This window comes from Podarcis cretensis (assembly GCF_951804945.1).
Source record: "Podarcis cretensis genome assembly, chromosome: 6".
Classification (NCBI taxonomy): domain Eukaryota; kingdom Metazoa; phylum Chordata; class Lepidosauria; order Squamata; family Lacertidae; genus Podarcis; species Podarcis cretensis.
Window position 1 is genome coordinate 15324549 of NC_137175.1, and position 24932 is coordinate 15349480.

Genomic DNA, 24932 nt, shown 5'->3' on the forward strand with positions numbered 1-24932 from the left:
TAGGATTATGAGTCATATGGAAGAACAAGCCTTGCTGAAGAAGAATCACATTCCGGGTTGGCAAAAGGAAGCACTGCTTTGCACAGCACAGCACTTATGGCATTTGTTGCCAGAAGAGATGGTGATGTCTGCTAGCTTAGATGGCTTTAAAGGGGGATTAGACAAATTTAGGAAGGATGAAATCATCAGTGCCTTCTACTCATGACAAACAGTGCCTGTTCCAGTATGGAGTGCTCCTGCTTAGGAGACTTCATTCCATTACTCTCTCCTGTTTTCTATTTCCCATCAGCCAACAGTTAGTCAGAATTATGTGGCCAATGAGTACAGTGGTACTTCGGGTTACATACGCTTCAGGTTAAAGGCTCCGCTAACCCAGAAAGAGTGCTTCAGGTTAAGAACTTTGCTTCAGGATGAGAACAGAAATCGGGCTCCGGCAGCGCGGCGGCAGCAGGAGGCCCCATTAGCTAAAGTGGTGCTTCAGGTTAAGAACAGTTTCAGGTTAAGTACAGACCTCCGGAATGAAGTAAGTACTTAACCTGAGGTACCACTGTATACTCAGCCACTGGGCCATTATGGGGGTCCTCCTCCATTTAAGTACTTTTTCTAAAGATTATTTGTTTGCAGACCCTGAGGGCACGTGACCACCCTAACTCCACGGAGCCACTGCTACAGAGGCTGGCTGAAAAGTTGGCCATCACCCAGGACTCCACTGGTAGCAGACGAAGAGCCAATTGAAGAGAACAATTGCATCTGCTGCTGCTTGTGTTGGCTGCTTTCTTCCCTTAAAAAAAGAAACGTGAGAGACGCATATGAAATATAAACACCGAGGTTTAGTATGACTGACAACTGCCTGGTGTGGATAATTACCATTTAATGAAGGAGGAGGAGGAGAATTCTGAAAGGCTTGACAGTTGCAGGAAATAATGAAGTTGGTGCTTTCCAACAAAAGCTCAGGCCAAGATAAAGTTGTGCAAGTCTTTAAGGTGCCACAGGACTCTTTATAGTTTAATGAGTTTCTCCTCTCTTCCCCACCAGTTGGCACTTGCTGGAAGGTGCATACTTTGACTTGAAAGCAGCTACACTTCAGTCTCTTGACTCTTACTTAGAATTTCCTTTTGGTCTTTTCAAAGTGTGTGTTTTCCTTTCTCTCCTTCTCACAAACCCAAACTTTTTTCCGCCGCTGCTGCTGCTGTTGTTGGGCAGAGTTTCCAATTCTGTAGCTTTCTCCTCAGGCCTGGGCTTAATCCTCGTTCCCACAGCTTCTTGACAGATCTCTTTATGATTCACTTTCTCTCTGCACAGCTGTCTTCGCCTGCATTTAATCACCTCTGATTCCTGGAGGCTTCCTGGCTTCAGGCAAGGGGGAAAGAAGTTTCTGCTATCCGGATTTAAGAAGCTCTTTGCTGACTCCTCTGGTCGCATGGCCTACTTCATGAGGTTTTTAGCTCAAAGTTGATGTAACTCTCCCCTCCCTCCCCAGGATTCACTTTCTTCTCCTGCCCCCTTTAATTTTACTGAAACCAGACAAAATGTTTAAAGAGATGCATACCTCTCAATCCCCCATTGCATAGGAAAGTAGAAAGCTACCTGATACTGTGTCCAACCATTGGCTAGCCAAAGACATTTTGCCACCTGTGGCAAAGGACAAAGTGTTCTTCCTCTCCATCCCACATATAGAAGCCACCCTGAGACTGTGAACTGCCCTGAGGCCTCTGAGTATAGGGCGGTATATCAATTCCAGGTGAGGCCATAGAGCGAAATGGCTGAGGGGGCTCAGGAGGAACAGCTGGGCTGCTGTTCCTGTTCCCAATTATCTGCACCTGAGGTGGCTGCTCCACTCTGCCTAATGATAGGACCGTGCTGCTAATCACTGACCTGTTGCCCCACCTTTCTTCACCTGCTTTGCAGGTTTGCTGATGAGCGATAACATTGATTGTGATAGGATGAGAGAGGAAAGGGCTGTGAGTAGTTGTGGCTGTCTTGTCTTCCTCTGCATTCTTTTGGGACGTGACTAGATGCCAAGAGACGATATATTTATAGATTGTACCTTTCCTTCCTCACGTTTGTGGGATCAGCAGGGTGCCACTCCTTTGTAGCCTAAAAGGGAACCTTAGATAGGCTAGTGTTAGCCTTTTAGTTTTAGGAATCTAGAATACTTTAAGACAGACTGGATTTTCCTGGTATTACTCTATTTTATCCTCATTAAAATAACAGTCACACACAAACAGTTTGAAAAGGCTAAAAATAACATTTACTCACTCAGTATACTTCTTGTATACCGCAAATACAGCAGTTTTGTCCAAGCAGGCTCAAAATAGTAATTTGGTTACTTAGTCTAGGGGTGTTCTCACATTGTATGCATGGTGGCGAAAAGAGAAGTGTGTCCAGGCAGGCATATATGGCTATGCCATCTTCCTGTCAGGGCACAAAGGGAAGTGATCTCACAGAGTTCTCTCTAGCAAGTTTACAGGAAAGCTCTGTGAGCCTCAGCACCTATCTGGCAAAACATGAATTGTTGGTTTGTCTGCATTAAATATCCCACACATTTGAGCCAGAATGGCGTGATGGTTGCAGTGTCAGACTAGAACTGGGAAGACCTAGGTTCATTTTGTCACTCAGCCAAGCTCACTGAGTGATCTTGAGCCCAGGGATGGGTTTAAAAGGGGACTGGCAACTTCATGGACAATAAGGCCTTCAGGGAGTTATTAGCTAAATGGAACCTGCATGTTCAGAGGCAGTTTAGCTCTGAATGCCACTTGTAGGGGGTCAGAATAGGAAGGCTTTACATTGTGCTCGTATGGTTGGATGAACCAATTTCTGTTTCTCTCCATTGCTCACTTTTGCAATCTAAAATTCAGTTTGCCACATTTCTACATTAAGTTTGTGATTTTGTAAAAAAAAAAAAAAGTCCTCGTGAAAATTCTTCAACATCTTCCTGTGAATTTCTCCTAATACAGACATTATTGCATGCAATTTCCCCTAATATAATGCATTTTGGTATGTTATTTTCATGAACACTTTATTATGTGCAATTTTGTACACATTTCTTCACTGGAGAATTGCATTGCAAAATTCAGAGAAGTGCACATTTCAAAGGATGGCTGTGTTTTGGTTTGTGTGTCCCCCCAACCCCCACCTTGGAAAGAGTCAATTATGTAGGCTCACCTTTAACACTGAATAAACCAAATTTCTCCCCCAGCCCTTCCTATTCCAACGTTTACAAGATACACCTGGCTAGTGGGACAAGGATGCTTGATTAGGTGAACCTGCATATTCTAGCAGGGTTCTTCTGAAGTGACTTAATATATAGACATATCTCAAGCAAACCCCTTCTAGTAGGCTTTGTACCATGGTCAGCCTCTAATTTTGGCATCCAGTATAATTCAGGTTGGGACGCGGGTGGCACTGTGGGTTAAACCACAGAGCCTAGGACTTGCCGATCAGAAGGTCGGCAGTTCGAATCCCTGCGATGGGGTGAGCTCCCGTTGCTCGGTCCCTGCTCCTGCCAACCTACTAGTTCGAAAGTGCAACTAGATAAATAGGTACCGCTCCAGCGTTCCCGGCGTTTCCGTGCGCTGCTCTGGTTCGCCACATGACCCGGAAGCTGTACGCCGGCTCCCTTGGCCATTAAAGCGAGATGAGCGCTGCAACCCCAGAGTCGGCCACGACTGGACCTAATAGTCAGGGGTCCCTTTACCTTTACCTTTTTATAATTCAGGTTGTGCAATTACCATTGATTTGGAGGTCTTGTGCAACAAACTTGCTTCCCTAAAACATAAGACTTTTTGCAATAAGGAGCATGATTGGAAAATATATATTGGGATATAACACTTGCTTGATGTAACCTCGTTTGACCTCCCCACAAACAAATCAGAATGAATGATCATTAACTAGCCAACAACATATAACCTGCAAACAAATCAGGATGAATGCTCAATAAACAGGTCACCTGGAAGCACCCATCATGTCTATTCCGCTCTGTCTTTTCCACCAAAGCACCCAGGAGCCTTATCCGTTGCTCTTTTCCTCTAAAGGCAGTGCTTCTCCAGTCTGGTCATGATTAACAAGAGTTTCTCCTGGGGCACAAGGAATTTCCTCAGACACTCTGCACTTCTGCTGAGGTGAGCAAAGAATTAAACAGAGCCTCTGCCTCAGCGCTCCTCGCACAGCATCCCTGTGGATTTTCCTCAGAAGAAAATCCTTCGGATCCAGGTCACGTTGTCAGTCAAGTTGGGTTGCAGAAGAGTTTTGGTCCCTTCGGGGGACAAAAAGATGTTTACACCGTCAGAAAAAGGATGATGCTCCTTGTACCAAGTGACAGAATCGATGTGTTTCTGCCAACAGAGAGTGTAAGTTCTCTGTCAGCCACTGAGGGAGAGCAAAATTAGAGTGACATTCAGGAGATGTGAGAAAAGGGACCCTCTCCGATGCAGAGAGAAGCACTTTAGACCAATTGTGTAACAGAGGCAGCCTGGGCTCCTGCTCAGGGCAGTGGTAGAGTCATAGGTATGCACAGAATTAGGACCCATTGCATCTGAGGGCCTCCTCAAATTATTGCTATCCATTTTTCACCAAGAGATTATCTTTGAAATGTGGTTACAAACAATGAATTGTTGAATTCTAATATTCTGAATTCTGGTTTTAACCTTTAAAGCCCTATACGGCCTAGGACCCTCGTACCTACGGGACCGTCTCTCCTGGTATGCCCCACAGAGGAACTTACGGTCTGCAAATAAAAACATCTTGAAGATCCCAGGCCACAGAGAGGTTAGGCTGGCCTCAACTAGAGCCAGGGCCTTTTCGGCCGCGGCTCCAACCTGGTGGAACGCTCTGTCACAAGAGACCAGGGCCCTGCGGGACTTGACATCTTTCCGCAGGGCCTGCAAGACAGAGCTGTTCCACCAGGCCTTTGGTCAGGGCACAGCCTGACCCCCTTCCACTGGCAATCTGCAGACTTTTGCTTATTGGTTGCCATAAATTTGATTTTAATTAATTTTTATAATGAAATGTTTTTAGATTCGTTGGATTGTTTTGATTGTTGTTAGCCGCCCTGAGCCCAGCTTCGGCTGGGGAGGGCGGGATATAAATAAAATTTATTATTATTATTATTATTATTATTATTATTATTATTATTATTATCCCTTGCACTGTTTCTAGCCTTCATTTCTCTCAATACCCAGTCCAATTCAGGGGAGACTGATCCATTAAGTTGGGGGGGTCACCAACCAAGTGCCCATGGAGGGCTTCACTGGTACCCTTGAACAGGGAAGCCAGATTCTAAGCTTTCAAATAAAATAAAATAAAAATAAAGCAAGTCTCTAGCCCAGGGTTTCCCAATCTTGGGTATCCAGCTGTTGTTGGACTACAACTCCCATCATCCCTAGCTAGCAGGACCAGTGATCAAGGATGATGGGACTTGTATTCCAAAAACAGCTGGAGACCCAAGTTTGAGAAAGCCTGCTCTAGCCCTTCTATAAATAAAGTTTTCAAAGCCTGCTTCAATGTTGGCAAAGAGGGAGGAGCAGGTTTGCATTTCTGGCATAATCATACCATGGTCTTGACACCATGATGCGAAATGCCTCTTTTCTTACTCTCACCCTCAGAAGATAGCTAGATCTAACAGGAGATAGATGAAGTTTGGCCCTGGAGTCTGAGTAAAGTTCTTAACATGTTTGTATAAAGGTAAAGGGACCCCTGACCATTAGGTCCAGTCGTGACCAACTCTGGGGTTGCAATGCTCATCTCGCTTTATTGGCCGAGGGAGCCGGCGTACAGCTTCCAGGTCATGTGGCCAGCATGTCTAAGCCGCTTCTGGCGAACCAGAGCAGCACACGGAAAAGCCGTTTACCTTCCCGCCAGAGTGGTACCTATTTATCTACTTGCACTTTGATGTGCTTTCGAACTGCTAGGTTGGCAGGAGCTGGGACCAAGCAATGGGAGCTCACTCCATCGCAGGGATTCGAACCGCCGACCTTCTGATCGGCAAGTCCTAGGCTCTGTGGTTTAACCCACAGCACCACCCGCATCCCTCCAAGGTGCTTGTATAGGAAGAGACAATTCCTAAGAGAATGATGGATCAGACCAGAGGCCTATCTTGTCCAGCATCCTGTTTTCCCACAGTGGCCAACCAGATGCCCATGTGAAGCCCAGGAGCTACAGCAAAATACATGCCAACTCAGGACCTGGTATCAGCTCCCGCTGATCCTGGAGAACACATGTGAGCACACATCTCTTAGGAATGTTTCCCTCCCCCCCCCCAGCAGGTGTGGCCAAATTAGTGGGAGGAGGGGAGGGGTGTGGGAAATAAACCTCATTTTCCCTAATATTTATATTTTCCAGAATGTAATGCATTTTTGTATGTTATTTTGACTAATAGAGACATTTTTCTGCACACTTAAGTACAGTGGTACCTCGGGTTAAGTACTTAATTTGTTCCGGAGGTCCGTTCTTAACCTGAAACTGTTCTTAACCTGAAGCACCACTTTAGCTAATGGGGTCTCCTGCTGCCGCTGCGCCGCTGGAGCCTGATTTCTGTTCTTATCCTGAAGCAAAGTTCTTACCCCGAGGTAATATTTCTGGGTTAACAGAGTCCGTAACCTGAAGTGTATGTAACCTGATGCGTATGTAACCCGAGGTACCACCATATATACTTTTTTCTTTCTTTACACATTACATGGCTGGAGAACGGCATTGCAAAATTCAGAGAAGTGTGACTTTCAAAGTGTGGCTGGGTTTGGGTTCGCGTAGTGTTTTGGTAGGTTTACTTTTAAATGTGAACAGGATCAAATTTCTCCCTCATCTCCCCAGCCAGGTGTGTTGCATAACAGTTTTGGAGGTCTTATGCAAGTTATCACAACCACCTTTGCCCACTCTCCACCTGCAAAAGGGATTTAATTCCACTCCTGGAAAGAAGAAAACCATAAACTAGTCACCTGGGAGACATTTCCTTCTGTAGCCTGATTTGAATTTCTAGCATCATTTCTCTTATGCTCTGGATTGGACGGGATGTGGTGTGTATTCATTCCAAACTCGATTAGAAATGAAATTATGTGTTAATTGTAAACATTTGTCCAAAATTAATGTTTCTGAACTAATGTTGCTCTTCTCAACCAATGCTCTCAGAAACTAATGGCTCTTCCTAGCTGATTTTTGCAATAACAAGAGATGTACATGTTCAAAAGTCACATGCAAATGATTACAAATCCTCCTTTGGCATCAGGTAAGGGTATCAGCATTGAAATGGGCAGCTGGCCTGGCGCTTCCTCATTTGGGATGATTCTAGAGCGTCCTGACGGATTTCTGATTTGCAACAAGGGAGCCTTTTACTTAAGCAGACTGTGGGCATTAATTAGGGAAGTAGCTCAGTGGAAGAGCATCTCATTTGCCTGTTGAATGTCCCAGGTAGGGACATCTCCAACCCCATGTGATTTTATTTGGGCTGGACATCAGACCATACAGAGGGCATGTAAGGTCTGAAATGAATTAACATCAGACTCTTCAGTAGTGGTTCTGCATGCAGGGCCTTGGTACAAGTCAACTGTATTTCATAATTTTTCATATACCACTATATGACAGGAGAGAGCCGGCAGTAAATCACACTGAGCAAGTTGGAGTTAACTCTTTATTAGCAAAAACAGACTCTGCACAGGAGTGTCGGGTCTAATGAGCACAGCAACTCAGCTCCTCCAGGTCTTGCCCCCATGAAAGAGTTGCTGAGACTGCCTAAGTCCCCTCCTCTCCAGGGTTTCCCCCGAAGCAATCTGAGACTGTGCCTATGTGAAGCTAACTTCTCCGCCCTCTTCATGCCTCTCCTGGTTCTAGGAGACCAGCAGGAAGGGGAACGTGTCACAGCAGGAGGCAAAGACACCTGTGATTCTTCACCAGCCTGAGCCATCTCTGCCTCTTGGCTTCCCTCCTCTCCTACTTCAGCTTCTGCCTCCGATTCTGGACTTCTCTCTGCCACAGACTCTCCTCACTCACTTAGGCCTGTTACCTCTTCAGATTCTGACACCCCCTCTTCCCAGTCTTTTCCCTGTGACCATTCATTGTTGTCCCACCACCACTACTGGGCTCTGAGCCTTCTTCCTTTGGGGGTTGCTCAGTTGGTTCCTCCCACTATTCCTCTGCCTCCAACCAGACTGCGACACTTCATCATCAAGAACATCAGAGCTGTTTAGAATAAAGGAACAGATATCAAAGCAGTTTACAATATTTGGCACATGTGGAATACTAGAAACTTCAGACCCTGTTGCAACTTTCATACCACAAATGTGAACCTTCATGCTGCCCCTTGCCCCAAATACTTTATGTATTGTATCCTAGAAACCTGAGGTTCTACTCATGGCACTGAAGGACTTCATGGCACCTGAGGCCCTAAATGTTGCTACATAATGCAGCCAACCATCCATCTGTGAATTCTGAACACTTTAAAGCACTTAACTTTGGCTGGACCATTCTCTGTCATAGTGACAGCCAAGAACAGCTCCATGGAGCTACCACCACATGTAGATATGGATTAGATAAAGATATATAGATATTTATCACTGACTCAATGTATTCTAAACCATGGTGAGATTTGTATTTCTATTAAAAATTTAGCACTTTTTCTAAATTTGCTTATGTACATTTATGCAACGCTCCATTTTCTTCCGTCTCCTTTTCTGGTGATGTCTTTCCTCTTTCTAGGTGATGAGTGAGCAGCCACTCTACAGCAAGGTGAGATTCCAAACCAGTTTTGCATGGGGTGTGCAATACGCAGCAGTTTAGATTTGTCTGAGAGACCAGTTGATTTGGATTTGGAGGGTTTCAGGGGAAGGAATGCTGTTGCCTTGGGATCTGCAGGATCTAACCAAGTGTTTATGTCTCTGTACCTGTCATGGAGACTCAACCTGTACATTTACAAATATTATGGGACGTGGGGAACCTGGGGCCCTCTAGATACTGACAGACTCCAAATCCCACCAGACCCAGCCATTGTGGCCAGTGACGAGGGATGATGGGAGCTGTAGTTCAGAAACAACTGGGGGGCAATGGGTTTCCTATCCCTGATTTAAATGAAATCCAAGCAATGATTACAGAGACTCCAAAAACATCCAGTCTACCCTGATATTTCTTTCTACTCTGGTGAAGACATAATGTGCAATGTTAAATTGTTCATAAGAGTCTTCTTGGGTGACTTTTAAAAATGTCTGCGTAGGAAATTGGTTTTTCTCTTCTCTCCCCTCACCCTACATATCAGTGATATTGACTGTCAAGTGCTTGCAGTAATTAATGCTATTGCTAAAGAGATGATTGAAATTCCTCTTGGATAGTATCGCTGGGCTGCACATCATGCTTATAGAGCTAAATGACAGCAAAAATTCTTCTGCCTGATACATTTCGATTTCTTGATTACATTACCCTGCACCAAAGGGACTTTCTGCTCCTAATAGTGTTTCACAACTTCAGCATTTTGAAGGAAGCCAAGAAACTTTGTGTCCAGATATCTGGCATGGCAGATTCTTAGTTTGGTATTCAGTTTTGTGTTGGGTTCTACACAAAGAGATGAGTAAAGGCCAAACTACATGTTACAAACAGTTCCAGGTAACTTTTATTTCCCCTCCCAAAGGGGAAGAAATGCATTTTCTTGAAATTGTAATTAGTTACAGATAGGGCAACCATGTTGATGGCTATTAATATGAGGATATATTAATTATTACATATTAAGATTGAATATTAATTATATTTGATATTCTACAGAGCCACATCAAGATAGCTGGACCTTAGACCTTGGACTTTAGAAGGCCATCACAATCCAAAAATGAAACCAGAGAGAGATTCCATCCCATAAAATGTGACCAACATGGCACACATGAGTGACCAACATGGCATACATGAGTGACCAACATGCACCCAAAGAGGCCTTTCCTCACACCTGCAAGGTCCCCTTTCCTCCCTGCATTGGAATTAGGCTTGAATGAAGCATCCTATTATAGGCAGTAGAAGGATTTTTTCAAAGCCTAATTATTGTCTAGTGTGTGTGTGTGTGTTGATTTTCCTAGAGACTTCAGATGTGGGCTAGGAAGGGAAGGTTAACTCTGTCTTCCCCAGCTACTCTTTCCATAAAGTCCAACCCCCTGCCCATGATTAGGTCAGATGGTGGTGCAAAAACACTTATTTCCAGGCATATCCCCCCCGGGGGGGGATGAGTGGGCACCTGCATCGTTCCAGCACATGCGCCCGTGCTTATGAGATGCGCCCACGGCAGTTTCTTCAGTCTGCAAATGTGCCCAAGGGCCCCCAAAACCTGTGCACCCTGCCATAATCGAACACCTAGAGACCTGTAAGAACCACACACGGAAAAGAGGCGAAGTGGAAGAACAAGGCATCGGTGAATGGATCACCTGTGCAGATCACATAAAGGTAGAATATCCCTGCAAATCAGCCGAGCCAGGAGTGGATAAATGTTTACGCAAACACATAAACTCCATCTGCAACCTTTAATACCGCGAGCATTTGGAAATGGATTTATTTTCCAGGTCGCAGCTACACTACCCTCTAATGGCTTCAGAGACTGCTGGCTCTTTGACCTCAATTATTTTGAGAACTTTTCTGCTTAGTCCAGTGGGGAGGAAAGGCAATCAGAAGCTGGTGCAGGCCACTTGGGAGTGGGGGAAGGATTGGGGCTGGGGGGAGGCAGCAGGGGGAAATAGCTGAAGGTTTTAGCAGAAGGTTGGCTTTAGCCTATGTGTTCCTCAGCCACCATATTTGAGCTGAACAGCTTCTGTCAGGGACAGATATTAAACCCTTCCCCATATCTTGATCTCTATGGGTACTGTTCCACAAAGTAGCGCTTTAAGCATGGGTTAATGCATTTGGTTAATGCATTTAAGGGACGCGGGTGGTGCTGTGGGTTAAACCACAGAGCCTAGAACTTGCCGATCAGAAGGTCGGCGGTTCGAATCCCCGCGACGGGGTGAGCTCCCATTGCTCGGTCCCTGCTCCTGCCCACCTAGCAGTTTGAAAGCACGTCTAAGTGCAAGTAGATGAATAGGTACTGCTCTGGCGGGAAGGTAAACGGCATTCCCATGCACTGCTCTGGTTCGCCAGAAGCAGCTTAGTCATGCTGGCCACATGACCCGGAAGCTGTACGCCGGCTCCCTATAAAGGAGAGTATAAAGCGAGATGAGCCAATAAAGCGAGATGAGCGCCGCAACCCCAGAGTCAGTCATGACTGGACCTAATGGTCACGGATCCCTTTACCTTTACCTAATGCATTTGTTGCTTTTAATTAGCATGACATTAATAGGCGCATGGCTTCTGGTGCTTGTGAGCCATATTCCAGTGTAAGCAGATGTGAGCATGCGGAGGGGCGCACTGGGGCCGTGCTCCCAGGCTCTGCCCCCAAACCAACATACGTTCACACATCACACTTGCACAGAGCCTACACAAGTGCACCACCCTTCAACCCATGTTTAGGAAAAGGAAAGAACCATATGTGTGTGGCAAAGGGTGAGCAATGGAAATAAAAAACGATTTAAGCAGAAGTTGTAATAGGTCCAGTGGAGGCTGGTTTGGGAGCCCAACAGCAAGAAGATGGCGCTGATGAGAGGCAGAGCCAATTCATTCTAGTTTTGCCTCACTTCTCCTCTATGCTTGTAAGTAAGATGGCAAGCAGGTGAGGGCTGGCTTGGTGGGACAGACTGAGCTTGGTGGGACAGTGCCCCACTCGGCCTAACAGATGAGTGGTGGAGAAGAAAAGGGGCTGAGTATCAAAGAGATGAAATGGCACAACGCAAAGAACACTGACTTTACCTGTAGTGTCTAAAGGGCTGAAAGGGTCCTAGCAATATTATAGCTTGCATATCGGTGGGTGGTGGGTGGGGTGGAGCTGTCAGTTATAGGTCCTTTTTTTCAGGGGTTAACAAATCTCAAGAATACTCTTGTGTCAAAATATGCCCCATTGTAAAAGCCCTGAAATAAAATCAGTCTAGTACTCTGGAATCTCCAAGTCGATTGTACTTCTAAATTCCAAGATAGCCCCAACGTGGAGAGAGCACCTGTGACGTTAACATGAGAGTGCTGGAGGTGAAATAGTTAAACAGGTTACCCAATCAGGACCCAGGGGGGTGGAGTCAGAGGGACTATAAAACCAGCTCTGGGAGGAGTTTGTGAGGAGTTCGTTGGGAGTTGGGTGGTTGGTTGGAGTGGGAGTGAATTGGGATAGAGTTTGTGGATAGGTTGAGTTAGTGTAGCGAAATAGGCTGAGTCAGGAACAGTTAGGGGCTAGGCAGACAAGTAAATATCTGAGAGGTGGTTTAGTGAGTGAGAGCAGGTAGCGGAAGTTATAGGTCTGGATAGGCACCCCATGAATGTAATTGACTGATACTCTTCATGAAACCACATGCTTGTTAAACTGCAATAAATAACCAAAAGTTTATGTTTCAATTTAACCCTGACTGGACTCAGTATTGTCCCAGGTAGGGCCTGGGTGGTGGCAGCGAGAAATAAAGTGGTGGCACAGGGTGAAACATCCGGGGACCCTGTGTGATCACCAGAGCACCCACCGACAGTCCTCCAAATAATCACTGGGGAGCACCTAGGCTTGCCAAAAATCTGGAGCCATTTCAATGGTCCTTCTTCATGCTCTTGGGTTGATGGTTCTGTTGTGTTCCAGCACAGTGGAGGTCACTGAGCACTATCTGAGTCTTCCCCTCGGCCTAGGAGAAACCCTGCATCAATTCTGTATTCATAACTTATGAAGTCTTTGGCAACCGTCTGAATTCAGTAGCCAAGGTTCAACAGATGACACCATTCCCAAGGGAGTTGGGGAGGTCCTGTGAGGGCCGTTCACTTCCTTAACACAAATCTTACACTGCATTTCCACTCAGCCAGAAGCCTGAACACAGATAACAAAAGTGAGACACTTCTCTCATGCCACGATAAGTACTGACTCCTAGGGGCTGAGGCAGTTTCTGTTAGAATTCCTGCTCCATGCTTGCAGTCATGGGGTTTTCGTCTATCACATTACGGTGTATGTTTTGACTCCACAGAGTGGGAAGTGACAGAGACAGGATGTTGGTGTTACTGTGTTCTGTGAAGTGGGACTATTGTCCTTTGTTCATTCTCTTTGCTGTCTGATGCTAGAGAGAGAGGGAGCCATGTTGCAGTGCTCCATGTGTAAATATGTAACTAAAGTAGATTAGCCAAAACGCTGAGGTGCTGAGGTCTGTCACGTGAAATGCACAAACTCTGTGGGTCCCTAAGTGTGCCGATGCCTGTTGGCATCGGTCGCTGTGATGTTTGGGCTGAAGAAAGCTTATGAAGCTCCTGAATGATCGACCAGGAGGGAGAGAACATGCCAGTCGGGCTTGTGTCTCTACCAGGGTCCTACTCGAGTGTAGGCTGAACTCCTGACAGTTTTGCCCCTATGTATTTTTTTGAGGGGGTCAGGCCTCACACAATGTTGTGTCAGGCCCCCTCGATCAGCTAGAGAAGCTGGTGCCTCTGCACATCGCAGAGAGTTTTGCCTTATGCCACCCACAGACTATAAAGCACATTTAAAACACATTTAGTCCCTTAAAGAATTCTGGGGACTGTTAAGGGTTACTGGGAATTGTTAACTCCATGAGGGGTAAACTACAGTACCCAGAATTCTGTGAGGGCGGGAAATGTGCTTTGATTGTGCTTTAAAGGTCTTGTGCCTTGTGCCATATTCACAACATGCTGTTGTGAGCTTCTACACAACATGCTGAGGAAGTGTCCCTATGAAGCCCCTGCAGATTCTGTTTTTCAGTGGGCTGTCTCACCAAGGTCTTTTCGAGGCTAACTCCAAAGAGGCAACACAATCGTGGTGTTGACAGGCCATGTTGTCAACACACTGACAGGGGCACACAGTGGGAGTGTGGTATTATTAGCTCTCCATTGTAAGCTCACTATGTTGCAGTCCGGGTCAGCTTGCTCCAGGCAAGAGCACCTTAAGATGCATTACTTGTACTTAGTCACGGCTGCAGTGTGCTGCTCTCACCCCAGGGGAACCGTTAGGTAGCATTTAAGTTCACCAAATGGGAATGTTTCCCACTACTCTCTACAGAAATCACAGAGGAAAACCAAGTAGCTCCCCAGTCCCAGCCCTCAAACAACAGGGGGGATGGTGTGGGGTTGGACCTTCCCACATCTTTTGTGGTGGTCCCCATAGCTGTTGTTTTCAGGAGGCCGTGAAAGGGGCCAAAGTGTGGCTAAAACTCTGAGGTATCAGCTTTCTGGATTTGGACTGGGTACGCGCTTGACCTTTAAGGCACATTTTCCCCTCAAAGAATCCTGAAAACTGTACTTTGTTGAGGGTTCTGGGAAATGTACCTCTGTGAGGGATAAACTACAAGTTCAGGACTATCGGGCAAGTCATGGGCTTTAAATGAGTTGTGTGTACACAAGCTGAAGCTGCATACAAACTATGTATTATAATAAGAATAAGAATAAGAATAATTTATTATTTATACCCCACCCATCTGGCTGGGTTTCCCCAGCCACTCTGGGTGGCTTCCAACAAAGTATTAAAATACAGTAGTCTGTTAAACATTAAAAGCTTCCCTAAACAGGGCTGCCTTCAGATGTCTTCTAAAAGTCTGGTAGTTGTTCTTCTCTTTGACATCTGGTGGGAGGGCATTCCACAGGGCCGGTGCCACTACCGAGAAGGCCCTCTGCCTGGTTCCCTGTAACTTGGCTTCTCGCAGCGAGGGAACTGCCAGAAGGCCCTCGGCGCTGGACCTCAGTGTCCGGGCAGAACAATGGGGGTGGAGACGCTCCTTCAGGTATACTGGACCGAGGCCATTTAGGGCTTTAAAGGTCAGCACCAACACTTTGAATTGTGCTCGGAAACATATGTACACTCAAAGCACATCCTCCCAACCCCTGAAAGAATTCTGGGGACTGTAGTTTGTTAAGGGTTGCGTGGAATTATAACTGTGAGGGCTGAACTACAGTGCCCAGAATTCTTTGAGCAGAAACAATGTGCATCAAATGTTCTTTCAAAGGTCTGGTGTGTATCCAGCCCTAATCACAGGCCACCTTTCTTTCCCCCTGAAATGCTAGTACTGCCCAGTCGAGCTCCTGAAAATTAAGGCAGAGTATGGCATGTCTGGCCTGCCCCAGTTGTTCCTTCCATATATGTTGTCTCCCTGGCATTAAGCTAAGTAAGATAATTATTGTTGATGTTTTGTTTTTCGGTTAATTGCTCAGGTGCCTAACGGAAGAGAATGAGAGGCGTCTTATATAAATATGAAAAATACAATAAACTCTGCAGCTGGGCTTTTAAAGAAGCTGGCTGATTGTATCTGCAACCACATAAAGCAAAATAACCCAAACAAAGCTCATTGAACAGGTGGTGGTAATGATAATAAGATGAAAATGATGGTGAGCAAAAATCTCAACCCTATAGTTGTGACCTGTATCCCACCTATGGATGTATAAAAGAATACAGGGATGCTTTTCTGAATGTTATGCAATACACAAAGACCTTATCTCCCATTTGCAATCTACTGCCACAGGCGAGATGCACACAGGAAAGGGATATAATAGTGTCAGGGCACACGGTGCCGGTTCTACCATTAGGTAGAGTGAGGCAGCTGCCTCAGGCAGCAGGGGCTGAGGTGGGGAAAGGCAGTGTAGTGTTGGAGAACTGGGCTATCATCTACATGTACCCCATGCACCACTAAGCTGCTCTGTTGCACCCGGGGCTGTAAAATGATGAAGAGCTTTCACAAGCATAGGAATGAGTTTAGACACTAGAAGAGGATATATTGATTAGTTATTATCCTTCCTTGCTCACATGAGTGAGATCAGCAAAATATCATCCTTAGCAGCTTAAACTTGGAAGCTAAGACAAGGTTGATTTAACCTTCTAGAAACAATAATCCAGGATGCTTTAAGGCAGACTAGATTTTCCCTAGTATTACCCACCTTCTCCCCTTAAGGCTTAAAACAACAATCACACAGACATTGTTTTGTGAAGAAATAAAAGAGGTGTGTACTTACATAATCTAGGTCTCAAAGCAGGAGTGACATTAGTAAAATAAAGGCAAGTCTGTAACTACTATCCAAGTTACAAAAGTACAAAATGTAAGTTCAAAAATGGTGTCTGAGCTGCAGAGCTCAAATTGGAAGCATGATGAAGAAAGAGAGAGAGGCAGGAAGGAAGGAAGTCATGTTGCAACTTCCTGCCAGGACAGACAAAGGGAAGTGATCTCACAGAGTTCTCTCTCCAGCAATCTGTACAGGAAAGCTCTGTGAGCTTCAGCCCCTTCATGTGCCCATCTGGCAAAGCATGAATTGTTGGTTTGACTGCAAAAACGTCCCACAACAAATACAAAAGGCTACCCACTTCACAAGATGACCATTCCTAAGTTGGAGGGTGGTGAGGGGTTGGGATGGAGTCAGAGTTCTCATCCCCACTGCTCCCACCTCCTGTGGTATCTTAACATTTAACAGTAACACCCAATTGTGTGTGACATCTTGAAAGGGGTGTGTCTGCACACCCAGCAGTATGTGCTTAGGCCAGGGGTCAACAAACTTATCGTGCCTCGGACTGGTGTCTCCAGTGCTAATCCTGTGGCGGGCCGGAGGGCGGGAGAGCGTGTGCCCATACGCGTGCACACACGCTGTTTCCGGTGCACTTCCGGGTCGGAGGAGCATCGGAAATAGCTTGTATACATGTGCACGGATCTCCTCCGACCCGGATGTGCACTGGAAACCACGCTTGCGCATGCGCAAATAATGCTGGCGCATGTGCAAATAATGCTTGCATATGTGCACAAGCTATTTCCAGTGCTCCTCCGACCCGGAAGTGGGCAGCCATGCAGCGCAGCACTGGTAAGAGCGGGCGGTGGGGGTTGCCGCAGACCTGATAAAGAGTCCCTCGGGCCTTATCTGGCCTGCGGGCTTTAATTTGGGGACCCCTGGCTTAGGCTCTCCACTTAGTTGAGAACGCCTTTTGTGTAGGATTCCCTTTCTGGCATTTCACTGAACTCGCAGATATTCTTTTTTTAAAAAAAATAATATTTATTAAAGTTTCAAAAATTACAAAAAGAAAAAAGTAAAAATACCACATTAAACAAAAACAACACATCGCAATATAAAAAAAGAAAAAAACAGAGAAATAAAACCCATTAAACAAAAACAAAAACGCAAAGAAAAATACATCAGATCTCCTCATTACTAATCTTTCATTAGCTTATTTCCTTGACCTCCTCACACCTCCCTTTTTTTGTATTCTAGGTCAAATATCCATTTCAGCAAATCCTTTCCCTCTTTTAAAAATTTGGTCCTGTAAATTGTCTTAATATAATGTAATTTTACTTTTCCTCCTTTCACCAATTAACAGTCAGTTATTCCCAAATCCTTTATATCATTCCTGCTAAAATCATATAATATTATTCCAACATCCTTCTAACAGATATTAATTTTACAATGTTTCTGTAAATAGTCTTTAAATTTCCTCCAATCTTCCTCCACCGACTCTTCTCCCTGGTCTCGGATTCTGCCAGTCATTTCCGCCAGTTCCCTGTAGTCCATCACCTTCATCTGCCATTCTTCCCAGGTGGGTAAATCTTGTGTCTTCCAATACTTTGCAATAAGTATTCTTGCTGCTGTTGTAGCATACATAAAGAAAGTTCTGTCCTTCTTTGGCACCAATTGGCTGACCATGCCCAGGAGAAAGGCCTCTGGTTTCTTCAGAAAGGTATATTTAAATACCTTTTTCATTTCATTATAGATCATCTCCCAGAAGGTCTTAATCCTTGGGCACGTCCACCAAAGGTGAAAGAATGTACCTTCGGTCTCTTTACATTTCCAACATTTATTATCGGGCAGATGATAGATTTTTGCAAGCTTGACTGGTGTCATGTACCACCTATATATCATTTTCATTATATTCTCTCGTAGGGCATTACATGCCATGAATTTCATACCTGTGGTCCATAACTGTTCCCAGTCAGCCATCATAATATTATGTCCAACGTCTTGTGCCCATTTAATCATAACAGATTTCACCGTTTCATCCTGAGTATTCCATTTCAACAGCAAGTTATACATTCTTGACAAATTCTTAATTTTAGGATCTAACAGTTCTATTTCCAATTTTGATTTTTCCACCTGGAAGCCAATTTTTTTGTCCAAATTATATGCCTCCATTATCTGGTAATATTGAAGCCAATCTCGCACTCTATTTTTTAATTTTTCAAAACTCTGCAATTTTAGTCTGTCTCCGTCTTGTTCCAAAATTTCCCAATATTTCGGCCAATTGGCCTCCATATTGAGCTTTTTCTGAGCCTTCGCTTCCATGAACTCGCAGATATTCTTAAGTGGGGTCTCCGCTGATGGGATTTATGTCTGGAGGGGTTCGGAACAACCCTACCTTCACCCTAACAGGGCACAAAGAAAACTGAAAGGATTTCTGTACGTGTGAATGTGTGTAATATAAAGAAAACAGCTTCCAGAATTGGAATGTGTTCCCTGAAATGTACACTTGAGGGGGGGGGGCATGGCGTGTATATTTGAATATTCATTTCTGTTGAGATTTATTATCTCTGTAATTAGCTTGTCACGAATCCACTGACAAAGCAGTTCTTCTGTTTGACAGAGGCTAGAAGCAAAGGTTTACTTAGTGCCTGCCGAAGAAGAAGAAAATAACAAAGCTGTCAAGCTTTAAGCAACCAAAAGCATTAATGGCCTCATCCCCTGCCCATTACGGAACAACCAAAGGCCTTATGCAGCCTGATTGCTCTCCCAGGAACACACAACTTCAATCCTCATATGGAAAGTCACCAATATGTGCCAAAGTGCAACGCACCTTCACTGTCCAAGGTGGTATAGCCCTCTCCTGGGAAGGTACTACCTCAGTTCTCAGAGGGAGAGCTGCATCTCTCAAAACAACAAACTGCCCACTCCCAGAAATATCCTGCCTCAGTTCTCAAGTGGAGCTGCATTTTCACTAGTATTAAAGTCCTTTGCCTCGGTTTCCAGAAGGCAAGTTGCTTCTACAGTCATACCTCATGTTATGTTTGTGAATGGTTTCAGAACTCACAGGGTTAAAGAGTTCTGTGTGACGTCCCTCAATTCCTGGGGCGTGACTGAGGGAGTGGTCTGATTCCACTTCCTGTTTGTCTCTTTCGAGGGAGACGGTAGCCATGAACGCTAGCAGTCCAGGGAAAGACTGTAAAGTGCTGATTTATTGTTTTACTGCTTGAATAAACACTGTCATATAAACACACAGACGCCTGGGTGTGTTTGAAGCTTCTAAGCTGACACCGGGAAGCAACAGCTCCGCTGTGTTTATTTACTCTGCACTTCGTGGCGAAGGAGGGATCGGAACAGCAGGAGGCACAGCTAGAGGGAAACGTGCCGGGCTGAGATCGCTTAAAGCTGTGGCTAATTGGGGTCGTAAACCAATTAGCTACGCCAATTATCTAACAATGTTTGCTTCATGTTACGTTTCTTCAGGTTGCGTCCCACGGCGACCCGGGAGTACCGGAAAGGGTTACTTCCAGGTCTCGCTGCTCACGCATGCGCAGAAGCGCTAAATCACGCTTTGTGCATGCACAGAAGCTCCAAATCATGCCACACACCTGCGCAGATACGGCGCTTCAGGTTGCGGGCTTTTCATGTTGTGAACGGGCCTCCGGAACGGATCCTGTTCGCAACCAGAGGTACCACTGTATAGGGAATGGTCATAGCTCAGTGGTAGAGCATCTGGTTTGCATGCAGAAGGCCTTAAATTCAATCTGTGGCATATCCTAGTTGGACAGGGAAGGACCGTTGCCTGAAACCCTGAAGAGCAGCTGCCAATCGGTGTAGACAATAATGAGCAAGATGGGCCAGTAGTCTGACTCAATATAAGGCAGATTATTGCATTCTTTGAAAGCACCTCCATGTAAAATTTGCACCCTGCACCAGAACTTACCACTTTGGAAAGAAAGCTTTTTCAGAAGGGGATGAAGGTATTGAAGAAATGTCACAGCAATACATGCATGGAGTCATTCATCGACTACTTGCAATCTCACTGGTTCTGCACCAGTAAAAGAGGAGAGAGAACAGCTCTGTCTTTTCATGGGGAAACACAGACTTTCCTTCTCGTGAATACAAGCAGTGTGCTTTATTATTTGGAGTTGCTGCAGAAAACGGCCTCTGCAGTAACCCGAGCAACATATTGCTAATATTTCTCCTCGCTCATCCCCAAAGTTTTGAACACCAACTTTTAAATGGGCCATTTGCAACTTGTTAAAGTTGGCCTTAAGAGGTTGCACTGAATAATAAAAAAGGATCAAGCTTTTGATGTTAACTTCCATCTTCCAGCGGGGGTGGGAGAGAGGGGGGGAGCCTCAGTGCCAGAGCGAAGTCGTTTGGCCTATTTCACCCAGGCAGGGGAGAGGGGGGGGAGACAAGAAACACACACACTACTTTTCATTTAGTAGGAAATGTCTGTTCTTAAAAAACATGACAGATAGTTAATTAGGAAACATCTGGCCAAACCGAAGGCAACAGAAGTTGCTCCAATCAATGATGGTTCATTGAAAAGCTTTTCATCTGAACTCCAAGAGAAACAGCAGACTCAGCGTTTCTTGCTCCACCGCCCCCTCAAAAAGGGAACACTTGCCGATAAAGTGCAAAAATAAAAAGGAGATATAGATATACAGATATGCACACGCAGGGATGTATTTGATGTTAGCCCTAATCGGAAAAGATCCACTGAAACTAATGAACCTAAGTTAGTCATGTTCATTCATTGCGGTGGACAGGATTCAACTAAGTTCTTGCAGGCACAAAACGAGGTCAATTTGCCTACACGACCAATTCCAATTCCTACATGACCCTTCCAATTCTACAGTGTATGATTCTAACAGGGCTTTCATCTTCTTCCACTCATGGACCCCCTAAATCTGCTCTGGGGGGCTGAGGAAACCCACAGAACAAGTTTAGGGGGCACACGGAGGGAGGAGATAGGGGAAAGTCATAGACCTATAAGGTTGAAAGGGACCTCAAAAGTCATCTACACCAACCCCCTGCAATGAAGGAAACTTTTTCCAACATGGGGCTCAAACCCATGGCCTTGTGATTAAGAGTCTCATGCTCTACCAACTGAGCTACCCTCTAGTTCTGTCACTGCATGTGCATACTTTTTCCCTATGCACAAACCCCATTTAGCATTAGGCAGAATTCCACCCACTGGGTCTATGCTGAGTAGGGCTATCATTGGATACAACCCATATTCACTATGAGAAATGAGTTGGGAATCTAGGCAAATATTGTGCAGGCTGGGGTAGTGCCAAAGGCATGGCAAAGCTTTTGGCACTGCCAGGGCATTTTTGAGAGGCTTTCCTGGGGGAATGTGGGAATTTGCTGGAGAAGCTTGATTCACATTGCTGCAGCGCACTGTTTGGAAGTACAGTTACCATTTTGTATGGTAGCAGGTTGTGGAAAGAGAAACAAGGCACATCAGAGATGCCTTATGAGTAACACTAAGCTATGCTTGAGATGGGGGAAATCACAGTAAGCAATACAGTGGTACCGCAGGTTAAGTACTTAATTTGTTCCGGAGGTCCATACTTAACCTGAAACTGTTCTTAACCTGAAGCACCACTTTAGCTAATGGGGCCTCCTGCTGCCGCTGCACCGCCGGAGCACAATTTCTGTTCTCATCCTGAAGCAAAATTCTTAACCTGAAGCACTATTTCTGGGTTAGCGGAGTCTGTAACCTGAAGTGTATGTAACCTGAAGTGCATGTAACCTGAGGTACCACTGTATTGGCATATAAAAAGTCATCAGGGTTGGCTTACATTAAAATACAACCTTTAAAAAATTATCCCCCTTTCCTACTTTGAGGAATTCTCTTCAGTCAGATCTACCCCTTGCACAGTTGCATTTCACTATGTGTTTATGCTTTTTTAAACAACAACAACGAGATTTAAAAGCACACCTTGTGGTTTAGTCATTTAGTTGTGTCCGACTCTTCGTGACCCCATGGACCAGAGCACGCCAGGCACTCCTGTCTTCCACTGCCTCCCACAGTTTGGTCAGGCTCAGGCACACCTACTGAGACTTAAAAGCAACTCAACTACAGATACCTACTGAATTAAAATTAGGCATTGAAATGTTCCTCCTAAAAGTGTTGCTGCCTTACCATTTTGTGGTAATGTTTGTTGGGAATCTGAATACGTGCAGCTTCACACACAGAGTCAATTAGGGTTTGGCAGACAGCCAAGGCAATGTGAAAGAGTAAGTCTGCCTGGTAATACAGAGGCATGGAGACAGCTCCATGATTGGTGCTAAGCAGGTTTCTGCTAGGCCTATCCCTAGAAAGAAACAAGTTGACCCCGCCATTTTTGAAAACAAAAAACCCAACCGTTAACACAAATCTGTCTCCGTCCGTAGAGAAAACATATGGGATCTTTTGCAGGCAGCAAACAGAAATAAAGAGAAGGTATGTGGGGTTTTTTCCCTATGTTAAAAAAGCTGGAGATTTTTTTAAGCGAATAAATATGTATTTTGGAATTCACCTTAACACTGTGGCTCAGCCTCCATGGCTGCTCCTAACATGCAAACCTATCCCTGCTTGTCTCAAATTGCTAAACTGGGTTTGAAACTAATCTGTTTACTCCATCATCTGGCCACCAACAATTCTGCTCCATGTCTAATAAAGGGATGGATGGAAAGTGGCCCCACCTCTTTCAGTCCCCTGACTGATTCTATGCCTTTTCACGGGATGTGCTTCAACAGGTAGTGGACTGCTGTGTTTTGAACACACCTCCCCACATGAGCTAAGGCAACATTCCCATGGGAGCTCATTCCATTCCGCCAAAGTTTCACTCGCTATTAATTTCTGCATTAATATTTGAAATTTTGTACAATGGAAAAGGAGTGGAAGATAATGCATCCTTGAGTACTCATTTCTATGTTATTTGATTCCAGGAAGAAGAAAAAATCTGTTTGCAGTCCCCTTAGCCTGGAAAATGTCAGGAGAAATGACAGTAGGCCACCTTTACGGCTGTTTTCATGGGGGAACATAAAGCAGTGGTGTTGTCCAATGAGGTTCATTGTTGTGCCACACCACGCCCACTGGTGTGAATGAAATTCAGTGCGACATGTTGGTATATCAGTCAAAAAACCACAGTTCCATAACACAATGGGTAGTGCAGTGTGAAAGGAATGAAAGTGGACAGAAGCAGTATAATCAGGGAAACTAACACAATATTCCCCATGTCTGAATGTGTGGCATGACATAAACAAGATCTTAGCTTGAGGGAGAAATGGCCGTTTTGACAGGGACAGAGAAAAAGATAGAGGGAGAGCTCTGAGCTTTAGGAAGCACTGTGAGAAGGCTAACTCTTCCTGGAGAACTGAAGTGCCCAGCCATTTTTTTTCCTCTTCCAAAGGAAACCAAAGCTGGGAAAATGCTGCACCTGTGGAACTTCTGCACCACTTGAAGAAGTGTGGCATACCCTCCAACATTTCTCCGATGAAAATAAGGACTTCCTATTCAACAACAATATTCTGAAGAAGTGTGCATTCACACGAAAGCTCATACCAAAAACAAACTTAGTTGGTCTCTAAGGTGCTACTGGAAGAAAAAAAAATTATTTTCTTTGAACTACGGCAGACCAACACGGCTACCTACCTGTAACAACAACAACAGCTTTTTTATATATGCCCTGCCTAGCTGACTGGGTTGCCTCAGCCACTCTGAGCAGTTTCCAAAATATATAAAAAATATAATAAAACATTAAACATTAAAAAACTTATCACTATGGTCTGAACCACTGAGCCTAGGACTTGCCGATCAGAAGGTTGGCGGTTTGAATCCCCGCGATGGGGTGAGCTCCCGTTGCTCGGTCCCTGCTCCTGCCAACCTAGCAGTTCGAAAGCACGTCAAAGTGCAAGTAGATAAATAGGTACTGCTCTGGCGGGAAGGTAAATGACATTTCCATGCGCTGCTCTGGTTTCGACAGAAACGGCCTAGTCATGCTAACCACATGACCCTGAAAAACTGTCTGCGGAAGGGGACAAACGTTAGCTCCCTCGGCCAGTAAAGCAAGATGAGCGCTGCAACCCCAGAGTCGTCTGCAACTGGACTTAACTGTCAGGGGTGCTTTACCTTTATCTTTTTAAAGGGAAAATGGGACATTCCGGGATCAAATAAAAAACCAGGACAGCTTCTGTAAATCTGTACTGTCCCTGTAAAATAGGGACACTTGGAGGGTCTGGTGTGGGGGAGCTTAACAATAGGAATTGACCTTTTGGATGGGGAACAAATGATAACAAAATTTTCCTCTATGCCTGCCTGCCCCAACTTGGTGTTTTCCAAATGTTTTAGACTGCAACCACTACCATCCCTGACTATGCTGGTTGGACTGATGGGAAATGTAATTAAAAATAATAATAATAATCTGGGAGGGGAAAACTGCTCTATGTGGCCAGCAACTTCCTTGTATTTTTCTCTAGATAATTATGGCAGCATAAGCAATGACCACTGTGCACAATCTTAGGTGTGATCGCCATTTGGGTAAAGGAATGCAAACAACTCAGCTGTTTGTGGCTATGTCGATTTATCCTGAACTAAGCTACATTTTAAAAGCAAATGAGTGGGAGTCATCCACTATTCAGTAAGAAAATGTATGCTGTGCTAAAGTACTCTCTCTCTCTCCTTCCCACTCCCCCCCAGTTGGAAAATCCAGGCAGCAAACAAGGACGATATATCTCCCGCCCCCAAATTAATTGCGACTGTTTTGATTAAAGTGCATTATCATATAAATATTTTATTAGGAGTGGGATTAAATCTTCCTTTGCTTATGAACTGTGACAACTTTAAAGTCTAACCTTTTACGGCTTGGAAACACATAATTATTTTGCTCATTATCCATGTTTAATAGTTCGATCTCTTAATACGCCTTGCCATTTGGAACCTG